The sequence below is a fragment of the Hylaeus volcanicus genome, chromosome 6, assembly GCF_026283585.1.
Source record: "Hylaeus volcanicus isolate JK05 chromosome 6, UHH_iyHylVolc1.0_haploid, whole genome shotgun sequence".
NCBI lineage: Eukaryota > Metazoa > Arthropoda > Insecta > Hymenoptera > Colletidae > Hylaeus > Hylaeus volcanicus.
Genome location: NC_071981.1, coordinates 2,709,946 through 2,721,186, shown reverse-complemented (window position 1 = coordinate 2,721,186; position 11,241 = coordinate 2,709,946).

Genomic DNA, 11,241 nt, shown 5'->3' with positions numbered 1-11,241 from the left:
TATGGATAATTCTTATAAAGGTATACCTTGTGAATGTAGTCTAGGTACCAGGATTGAAGCACCTATGATTCTTTGAAATCAATTATGTAGTTTTTTCTACATACAAGAACATACTTGATTTTTCTATGAATAATTCTTATAAAGATATTCCTTGTGTCCTGTGAATGTAGTCTACTACAGTCTACTATTGTCTCTTGCTGAATGGTTGGCAAGGGTCCCCCAAACTAGAAGAGACAGAGGAGACACAGTATTACGTTCATTGAAACCTCCTCAAACCTGCTCAAACCTGTCTTCACCACACTTGCCACTTTGTGGCAGAGGGATCAAATCCTGCTAAACCCCAACAGAAGTCGGATCAAACCGCGCACATCAAAATCCTCTCGGACAGGTTTCCAGAAGGATCGTCAAGGCGTTCTTCCGCGTCGGAGTCTAAATATCCGGAGCTGACTCATCGGAGAAACGGGCCACGCGCACGTCGTGCTGGTGGGGATCCGAGGAACAAGCAGGCCGCCTGCTTCCACGGGAATGTATTCCGAATGTTTCCCTCGTAATCGTCTGTTTGTTCGTCGGTGGAGGCTGACTCGGTAAAAGGGTAGAGGAGAGAGAAGGAGGCAGCTTCTTGCGTTGCATGTTTGTCGTCGAATCCCGCACCGTGATTGACGGACGCACCAAGAGACGAGGGCTGCCTTTCTGTTTCGTGACGTCCGGCTGATCCGATGTTTATCTTCGAGGTACGAAACTCCTCTTTCCGTTGTTCTCCGGGCGCAACGTATGAGCGCACGATCTTGCGATCGTATTTCGTGGTCGTTTTCAGGATCCACGGAGATGCCCATGGATTAGCGTTCTGAGAAAGAAGGGCGAGGAGGCGGAGAGGGGTTGGATCTCTCGGAGATAGGGGACGCGCGATTGACATCGACGAGGCGGGATCCTTTAGCGTAGAGGAATCGACGGACCACGATCGGAATCGAATGTAAAGATCCGCGCAACATCCATCGTATCGCTCCTTTTGATGTTTTGGCTACCGTCGCTCTTCGCCATTTTTTGGTCTTCCTGGAACGCGTCGGTTCTCGGGGGCCCCCTGTCTCACGGTTTTGCGCTACGATTTCGTAGGAATCTTCGGGAGTTTGATATTTATTAGGGTGCTCGCCAGGTCCGTCTCCGAGCGTGGTTTTTCGACGAATTAGTAGTTTGTATTCGCGTCGAGTGGGCTCGATTTGTTTCGGTGTCGAGTTCTTTTTGGTGCCCGCGTTTCTTTCGAGTCATAGCGTGGCGTCGCTTCGAGCGTTGAAGTAACCGCGACGTATATTATTTTTTAATCTTTGGACCGGGGAGATACCGGTACGAGTTCAGATCGGGTTTTATTTTTCTCTTAAATCGCGTGCATCGAATCGCTTTCATCTCCGCTCTTAAAAAAACATTCTTCAATCGAACCGGCAGCGTTTCTGACGTCCGTGAAACGCGATTTATTCTCGTCGAATAGTCAGAAAGTGTCGTCTCTTAATTGCTCCGAGCAGAGCGGCGAATGGAAATGGCTTTCGGAGCGTCAGCCGCCTTCGAAGCCAGCGAAATACGTACAGTTTTAATATCGTCACTCCTAAATTGCCCTTCGAGCCCTCGCCCCGGCTCTGAATAATTGCCTATCCCGAAGTAACGTCTGCATTAAGCTGGTGTCAATCGCAATTAAAAATGCCTTCCAACGTTGTTAATGACGAGGCGGTCGGGGGCATTCATCACCAGGCCGCCCGAGAACGATTATTCATCCGAAATAATTCACGGGGCGCAATCTACAGAAGCAAAAACTCTTGGTGCCCTAACGCGGGCCCGAGGAACCGGCGATTTTCCACGTGCATCGCGGCGATAATCGGCATCGGGATGGTCCGCGCCAGCAACGTGGCGCACACGAGAGCCAAATAAGCCGAAAGCACGCCATTAGCGTATGTAAATATCTCGTTCGGACAGGAATCAATTACCTTCGTCGTTCTTCTGCGATACTTGCGCCGTTCCATGCATAGCAATGAACACGGGAGATGAGCAGCCGCAGAACGTGGCCCCGAGAACAAGGAGGAGCTACTTAAGACGTAATTGCGCGTAAAGCGTCCAGAGGTTCCGCGAACCGTTTGATAGGTGTGAACGCGAGAATTTTAATCTGTTCGCCCTTAAATTGAACCTGAACGTTCTCGACACCCGGTATCACCAAGGCAAGTTTAATACACGTGACTCGATTCTTTAGAGGCTCGTGGTAATCTTATGTGCGCAAACTTCGGGGTTTCGAATGATTTGAAGACTGCGGATCCTTTCTCAAAACTATGCTCCTAAATTTTTGACAAAGATAGATCGAAACGCCCAGTGTTTCTCTAAATAAAGCATACAGGAGTCAATCGTTTCGTATCCGTACAAGAAATGGACACCTCTGAACGCTCGCGCTTAGGACGACTCTGCGACTCTGAAATCCTCTCGCGTCAGCCATAATCCGGCTATGCATAGCGATAAGCGATATCGCGACGTGAAAGCTATCATCGCGCGAGACAAAGACGTACAAACGAAGGTTTTATCGTTGAAGGATGACGCCCGCGAGGTTTCGATCCACCGAAGGGAGGGTTTTACGATGTCGACGGAGAATCACAGGCAATCGCGGACGATGCTTACCGGACCGCGTAGAAATTATGTTTTCGCAATTGCCTTCGAACCGAAGCCACGGAATTTGCGACGCGTTTACGATCCGTTAAACAGCCGCGTGGTTATTTATTCTCTCTGCTCGGCGAGCACCAACTACCGCGAACAAGGGCAACGAAAATATCTTGCACGCTGGAAGGAAAATGGAGCCACTTCCATCTCGAGCTTCTCGGAACGTTCCGTTCTCCAACGAATTTTAAAATTCGAATGAGTAACTCGGCAAGAAAGAGTTATTAATTCTAGAAAATAATTTTTAACCCACTTTGCTCGAATCCGATACGTTCTTTTTTTTTAAGAGAAGTAAACGCGTTCTCGAGAATAATTCTCAAGTTCCCTTTCTCTTATTTCCTTTTCCTCCGCGTTCGAGCGAAGGTTGAACCGCGCTCCAGAAAAATACACTGGAACAGAAGTATAATTGTACCGACTGCCCTTGCGCGCAGGTACAACTCGCGTTCCAGCGGCGCGATAATTTCGCTACGTTCTAATAATGATTCCTTTCGCGCAATAAATGCTGCGACGGTAACTGGTACCCGCGATTAAATGCAAAATTAAAATTCCTCGACACTTGCGTCTAGCCAGGTGGCTGGTACGTTTGCAGCCTGAATGAATTCATCTATTAATTACTTGGAGATATCGGCGACAGTATCCAACTCGTAACTTTGCGATCCTAGAAGTAAAGCATTTTATAATATCGCGTGAAATTCGATTCGAAGCCAGGCTGCCTATGCGTGACAAAATTTTATTAATAGATTCTGATTCAGAAATGTTTCCGAACACCTGACCGGAGTTTCTTAATGAATATATCATAACGTTACAATGTGTTTATAAACACTGAGCGTAGCAGGTTATGATGCATAGATTCAATAAAGCAATTGACGTTAGAGATCGTCAGAAGTCATTCTCAGGCTGTTCAAACACTAAAAAGTAAATTTAACGATAGAATTCTTTTGTACCTAGTCACGTACTCTCGTTTAATTTGCGCTAAAGCATTTCCCTTGCCCTCGTGCTTTCTATCCAGCTCGAGGGTTCCCAGGAGTGGATCGGATATCGAATCAGTGTCATTTGTCGGCGGGCAACTGGCCAAGCATCGCGAAGGAATGCAACGTCATTTACTCGCAATGAGAGGACACGATCGCGGTGTGTTTGCCAGGAACTACCGATCCCTGATGCCAGACCGTGTTTCCACATTCTCACCCACGTGGCAGAAGGCAAAAGAGACGGAACACACAGGCGGCGATCGCACGTGTCGCGGTTTTCTAGCTCGGTATTACGCGCATGAGAGCAAACAACGAAACAAGAGCACCAGATAGCCAGCGTGCGTGCTCTCTGTTGCACACTTCATAAATAACTCCGGTTTCTCGACCCACACGCGAGCTCGCGCAAACCCGGCCTTCTGCCTTCGGCTCGCTTCTCCGAGGCGGACCGACAATAATCGCAATAATCGTAACCACCGGCTGTGAACGAGGATGAAGAGGACGATGAAGACGACGTCGTCGTCGTTGCGGACTGTCACGCTTCCACATGCCTTCCCTTCTCTCAGGGACGAATTAACTGCGCGTTCACGTGACATTTAAGTCGTGCCATTTCGACCTTTTGGCCTCGATGACAACTTCATTTTTATTTTCGACAGAACTCCGGATCATTTTCGGAAATTTGAATATTTTGGTACGTCCTCCTTATTCTCCAGACTTTGAGACCATGGATGTTTTATTTTTCTAAACGTTTAGATCACTTTTTTTATGGGAACGAAGAAAGGGTTGAAAAGGAGTGTAACCCTTTGACTGCGGAACGATTTTTGAGGAAAATTCTAAGAGAGGTGTGAATTTTGATAAAATATCATCAGCTTTTAGGAAATAATAAGACGGAATGTTTTTGTATTTACAATTTATTCATAGGGCGCTTAGTTTCAGAAATAAAAATTGAAAACTTAGAAGACCTTTTTCTCTGAAAATCAACTTTTTCAACGAACTTGTAACTTTTCAATATTTATTTTCAAAACTAACCGTCGTGTGAGTGAACTGTGAATACAACAAAAATTCGTCTTATCATCCCCTATAAGCTGATACTTTTTAGAAATTGATTTAACGAGTACAAACATTTCTCCGAGGCCATTCTTCGAGGGCGTACATAAGATGCTTTGAAAGTATTAAATACGATAGGAGTTCTATTTATACAAACAACTTTTCACATGCATCGACTTTACAAGAGCCTCTCCTGTTTCTTCTTTTCTGTCCAGCAATAAATACAAAAGAATTAGACGGGGTTCTGAAGTTTCCATTAGCCCCCTATCCTCCATACAACTCTTATCTTAAAATGTAGGTTTCATTTTTCAATAAATAAGGAGACTCGGGGCTAAACGGGGTCCCGAAGCCGATGTTTCATTAGCCTCCCCATCCAGTATATTACTTTCAACTCGAAGCTCGGGTCTCGTTTCTTCCTAATTCCTAACGTGGGTTAGAAGAAGGGGCGCATAAATTAAAAGTCGCAACCTGACAGTAACCAATAGCGCAGGGGTCTAGAAAATCTTATTCCAGCGCTGCTCGTTTCTCCGTCCCGTCGCGCGCGTGTTATTAACCTAAATTGCCGTGCTCGTGGACGGACTCGCACGCCCTTATCGAGTCCTACGCGAACCTCTTCAATGGTTCCACGGAACTTGAAGCGATGATTCGCTGCTAGTTACGAGTCACGTGCTCCGTGTTCCATCCGTCTACTCGCCTCGCGCAGAGATAATTAGAGGGCACTTTGAAATTTGGCTTAGTCAGGTCGTTTCGTCTTTGTTTCACGTCACGTCGTTTAGATTCGAACTATTCCAGTTATTTTTTCGGTAATGTCGACTTTGTTGAGGTTAAATTGGGAGAGTTGTTGTAATGGGGCTGTCCTATGTTATTAATATCACCCCTGGCTTCTGCGAGTACAGCCACGGGCAAAATGTTTCTCGACATGAAGATTGGAAGCACGATTTTTAAAATTAAATTTAAAAACATATCGATGCATTTATTATCTGAGCAATTTTGACAGCTGACGTTTATTTTTGTAATTATTATGCAATGGTAACATACATACAAGAGAATATTAAAAACAAACCAATTGCAAGTGTACTCGATTTAAAAGTCCGGTATCAAATTTGAAACTTTAGACATTTAAGAGTTAATAAATTTGCAGCAACGGATAAAAATTTGTTTAATAAAATAATATAATAAAGAAGAAGTTAAAGATATAACAAAGAACCATTGATACATGGATGCGCGTGCACGAAACATTTTGTTCGCGTTCCGCAAATGTTAATCGCTTTCTCCAGTTCACTTCCGTATCGAAACGATAGCAATTCGGCAAACTGAAATTGACAATTTTCCAGCTCCAAAATTCTCGAATCGAACCAGAAGCTGCGACGCCATGAGGTCAGGAGGCTTCATCCGTGACTCGGATGGGCATTTGGTAATATGTAAATGGCGGATTACACGCGGCGAGCAAGGTCTCCGAACCGAGTGTCGGGCAAAAGAGCTTACAGGAACAATGGCCGATCGTGACTGGCGCAGATCGATACGATTCGACGTGTGCTCGTGCCACTGGCCAACCCATGTAAATGTAGACAACGTTGTAAGTAAACGTGATCCATTCTAAGAATAGCGGGACAATGTGTTCCCCGCTGAATCCATGAAATCGGACATTTCGCAATTGGTCGAAGGGCATTCGGTCCTTTCGTCACCGATGCCCATCGAGACGCCCAACGAATCGATAAGAGAAGCTCTTTCTAACAACAGAGAAACGGAAAACGAGTTTTTCAATTTGCATTATTCGTTGCATTTTATACCGATTATGCAATATGCATCGTTTTCTATTTATTTAAGGTTTAACATCGGAAATACAATCCGTCGATGAGAAGTGTATTAAAAATAGAACATCCAGCAGCGGAAAATAAATTCGGAATAACGCGTGTCTCAGCGGTTTCGTTTAAACCAAAACTGCTGACACGTTCGCGAAACTTGGCTGCCCCCATACTTCCTTGAACTAAACATCGTTCACTTCCGAAGAGTGAAGTAATTCGAGCTGCTCGGGTATTCCGTTTGATTATTCAGCGTCTGGCCGCCCGGTTAGCAGACGCTTCGTCATATTAACATTCTCGAAATACAAAACCGCCATTCACAGAAGGGAAACATCGAATCGGAATCGTGCTCGGACGTTTCACAACCGTCTGCTTGCAAATCCGTCGATAGCGCTTCGATTAATCCTGCAATTAATCGGCACGCTATTATTTTCGTCCGTGTTCGACGACAGTTTCTACGGTCCCATAAGTATTTTGGAAGGAAAATTTATTTCCTGAGGGAGGAGAGGTTGATCGGCTTCATGGGTTTATCCTTTCTCCCTAAATGCACAGAAAGTTTCTGCCAGACACCATCCCTATTATTAGGGAGGATGGGATTACTCCTCGAAGGGTGCAGGAATTAAATCGCGGAGCAGTGTAACATAAACTCACCGACCTGGTGTTTTCACTCCATCCTCTTCTTCATTTCCTGTTCTTCTATACGTTCAAAGCTCGTCGGAAAACATTAGAAAATATACTGTACTAAGTACTTCACCGTACTAAGCTTCATCGGAAAGAAATCCTCATCTCGAGACTAGAGCTGACCAGGATTTTCACTGTGCGACTCTTAAAAAATAAAACAAGGAACGATCTCGAGTTCGTTGTTGTCCATCGAGCAGAAGGCTCGTCGAGGAGTATGCTGACCAAAAGTCGAGTCCAGAAGAAACCCGAACGGCCATTCTTGCGGCGCGTGGAACGCACGAAAATGCTTGGCTTGTTTTGCCGCGCGACGAAAGGGCCCAGCGTTCGATCGCTCGGGGCCGTGTTTCAGCGAAGGTCCGCGCAGTGGCAGCACGATAAACGCCCCTTTGGAAAAAACTTCGAAGCCGATCGTGTACGTGAGACGCGAGACAAACGACTAATCTTCGACGGGTACGCTCGTTCCTCGAGGACCTCGTTGCCACATCGCGCGTTTATGGCGACCGAACTCGATTCTGATTTATTCGTCGCTTCCGAGGAAAAGATGAACGGGTTCGGGATTCAAACGCGTACATCTGGATACTTTCGGCGATACGATCTTCGATTTCGCGAAGTCACGTTCACTTTTTGCGCGGGGTTTCCTCGAAGCGGTCTTCCTTTAACACTTTGACGAGCACGGGCCTCTCGGGCAAAAACTTCGGGGCGAATTAGACGACTTTTGCGCGACGTGCTAATGTAATAAAACCTGGCAAAATTGTTCATTTCTTTTGGTTTGGTTTAACTTGACAGATACTGAACGGTGAGACAGATACAGATACCGAATGGCGAGTAGTTTAGGTAAATTTTGCTCGACCTAGCACAGACCATCGTGTTGGCTCTCTCGTCAGCTAATTCACTAATTTACAGCTCTATTTTTGCTGTACGAGGCAAGAACTGACCAGAATATTCGCATCTTCAAACGACACCGAAGATGCAACGAAACCCGCGCTGAGGCCATCACGCGCTCATGCTGATTGCAAGTGGAATAGGACATTGTTGATCAGACCATTAGAGCGGTCGAACTCGGTCAGACGAGAGATCGCGTCTTCGTCTTTTTCGACGAATTCTTGGATAGATGATACATCCTGTAGGTTGTTGGTTAACGTAATTAACGTATCGTTATATTACTGAACATTTATTACTGAACAATTTAACGTTAGGGACTGGAACGGTTAACTTTAGGATATTAAGGAGAAAAATTCACTTTTACCCTCAATTTGTCAATACATCATTATTTGATTCGAGGATAATGAAATAAAAATTGAAACCCATTTACTGTTTCGTTCGGCTACACTTGAAGTTATAACGGATTGTAACGAGCTTATAACGAGCACGGATGTAGCCGGATCGAGGCTGTAACGAGCAAAAAGCCATAATGATTTTAATTTACGCGCATTTCCATACAACTGCTTACTTTCGTAACGAGCGCACTACGAGTATGTACCATATTAATTTTGGCCAGTTCGAGAAATACCAAAGTGAAATCATTAAACGAGGGATCAACTTTAAGACGTGCCCATAAAACGAGTGACTGAACTCGTGTTTGTTGGTAATCCTTCTTAATTACAGGGAAGTAACTCGCGTACAGTTTTAAGTGTATGCTTTCGAAATTACAGACCGGTAAATTGCGTTTAATATCGAGTGTATTGCACGTTGTGCTAACATTTGAAACGTCGAAATGATTCGCCCTCGGGGTTTGTAGCTGTAGAGACCATGCTTTGAAGTCCAAACAAAATTAAACAAAATTAAACAAAATGATATGGAACCTAGGGCGTACGTTGAAAAATGGAAGCCAGTGGAAGCCTCGTTTTTCCACGTTGCGGGAGAGATAATCATCGTTCGGCCCCGCGGCAATGTCACCGGATACCGTTTATCAGCAAAAGATTGACGGAGAGGCTGCCACGGCGCGGTCGCCCGGTCGCTGCGCGAACTCGGAAGCGTGGAGATATGCAGCGAGGCGTGTAGAGAGATGCCGAACGAGAGAGGAGCTCACCAAGTCGAAGGGAGACGGTGATACAGACCTCCCACTCGCTCTTCGCGAGTGGCGGCGCGTGTCAACCTTGCCTTGTCCTTGAAACCACGCGACCGCGACCGCGTACGAGCCAACTCGCGGCGCGCCGCGCCAGCGAGCGATCGCGCGGTTCTAGGAATCAGCTGATTGGCCGACAAAAGGGGAATTCCTAGAGGCTGTCGAGGTACGATCGGTCCTCTCCTCCGCGGACGGACGCGCGGGGTAATTAGCATCGCGATCGCCGTGACTAAGCGATTTTCCATTTTTTCAACGTCTGTGAACTCCAGCCTGACTCATCGCGGGCTTTTTCTTTTTTTACTCATGTTTGCGACTGTTTTTCGGAAAATGGATGACGAGTGAGCGAGAGAAATGGATTACGAGGGATGGAATTATGATTCCATGGGTTAGGTGTGTTAGGTTTTTCGAGATGAGCTGTATGCTTGCGTTTTTCAAATTTGTTGTCTTCCTATGGGTGTATCCGATAGCCAAGCAATGCAATTAGGCAGGAAGAATTCTCAGGAAGGATTTTTCTGATAATTTGGAGCGAAGTTAGCAGTTTGGAGTAGTAACTTTGGCTCATTATTGACGAATGTAATCCGCGACAGTGATGAGTAGACCGCGGATCTTTATGGAAAATAAAATCTTTGTAAACGTACCTATAAATACTGAACATAAACAGGAATTTATTTTACTCTGCAAGTATTATAAGATGAACTTTACTTTCAATATTTTCTATGTTATTAGCTACTGTGTCCATTCTATATTTTCTTGCGCGTTCAGGTTTTCTATAAATGCATAGAAATCCGCAGTCTAGTGATGGGCATAACCCTAGGTTTCGAATACATCTGAAGTTTGCCGATATGTTTCTTTCGTTTCCTCTTTTGAATATTTTCCAGAAAAAGAAAAAGACAAACACATCGGCAAACTTCAGATTTATTCGAAGCCTAGGGTATTGCTCATTTCTGATTATGCATGTGACTCTACAATATCTGACGTAAACGAAACGAAGACCTGTCTCCGTATGTCAGGTGATGAGCGATGACAACTTTGATCGATTCGCGTCAGTTGAAAGAAAATGGCGTTAAAGGGTTTCAAAACGATTTAAACGTTGAACAGCGCGAACGAATACCGTGATCGATAGCGGTGGGCAGCTGTTGCAGAAATGAAAGCTTGGTTTTTACAAGATACAGGTCCGTGTACGTCCAGTTTGAGAGATGTTTCCTGTTGTGCTAAAGTGCGAGTAACGAATTCCAGCACTTTAACGGGATCGAATTGTAATTAATACCGTTCACTTTTTCTTCCAGGGTAATTAACACGTTGACTGCCGCGCTTCTTTCGGAAGAAATGATTCTCGGCGTAGCTCTGCGCCACACGTGCCACAGGCGTTGCGTAACGCGTTACTTGTTTCACTTTTTTACGAATATTTACTTTTCCAACGTCGATTGATTTTTATTATTCCTTTAAACACGTGATGTCCACAAGTGCTCGTGGACAGCGTCTCGGAGCTGGTAGAAATAATACTTCTCTGTGTAAGATCTTGGAAGAACCCAAATTTGCACAATAATTATCGCCGAAGCTAGCCTATTATATTATAAGGTTGCCTACCGTTCCGAGATTCGTTCCAAGATCACGGTTTCATCTTCTCTAGCGATGTGCCCCGGCACGAGGACGCACGAAAACGTGCCCGGAATGAACGCTCTAAATTTTCGAGGCAATCTCGTGGAAGGTCGGGGGGCCCGTTTGGCGGAGAACAAAAGATCGCGGAGCACGGTGGACACAAAGAACGCGGTTCTTCCAAGGAAAGGGCAAGCGTTTTTTCGCCTCCGAGTATGGAGATTCGCAGATAATGATGCGCGTCGCCGAGGAGCGCGCGATTTAATTAAATTACCTACTAAATTATGCGTCCCGATTATCATCCTAATGACCGTTAGAGCTGTAGCGGGGCCGAGGCTAATAAATAAAGAACGACCGGCCGGGGTCCGGGGACGGCGCGGGGCAATTATGGGCCCGTTTCGAC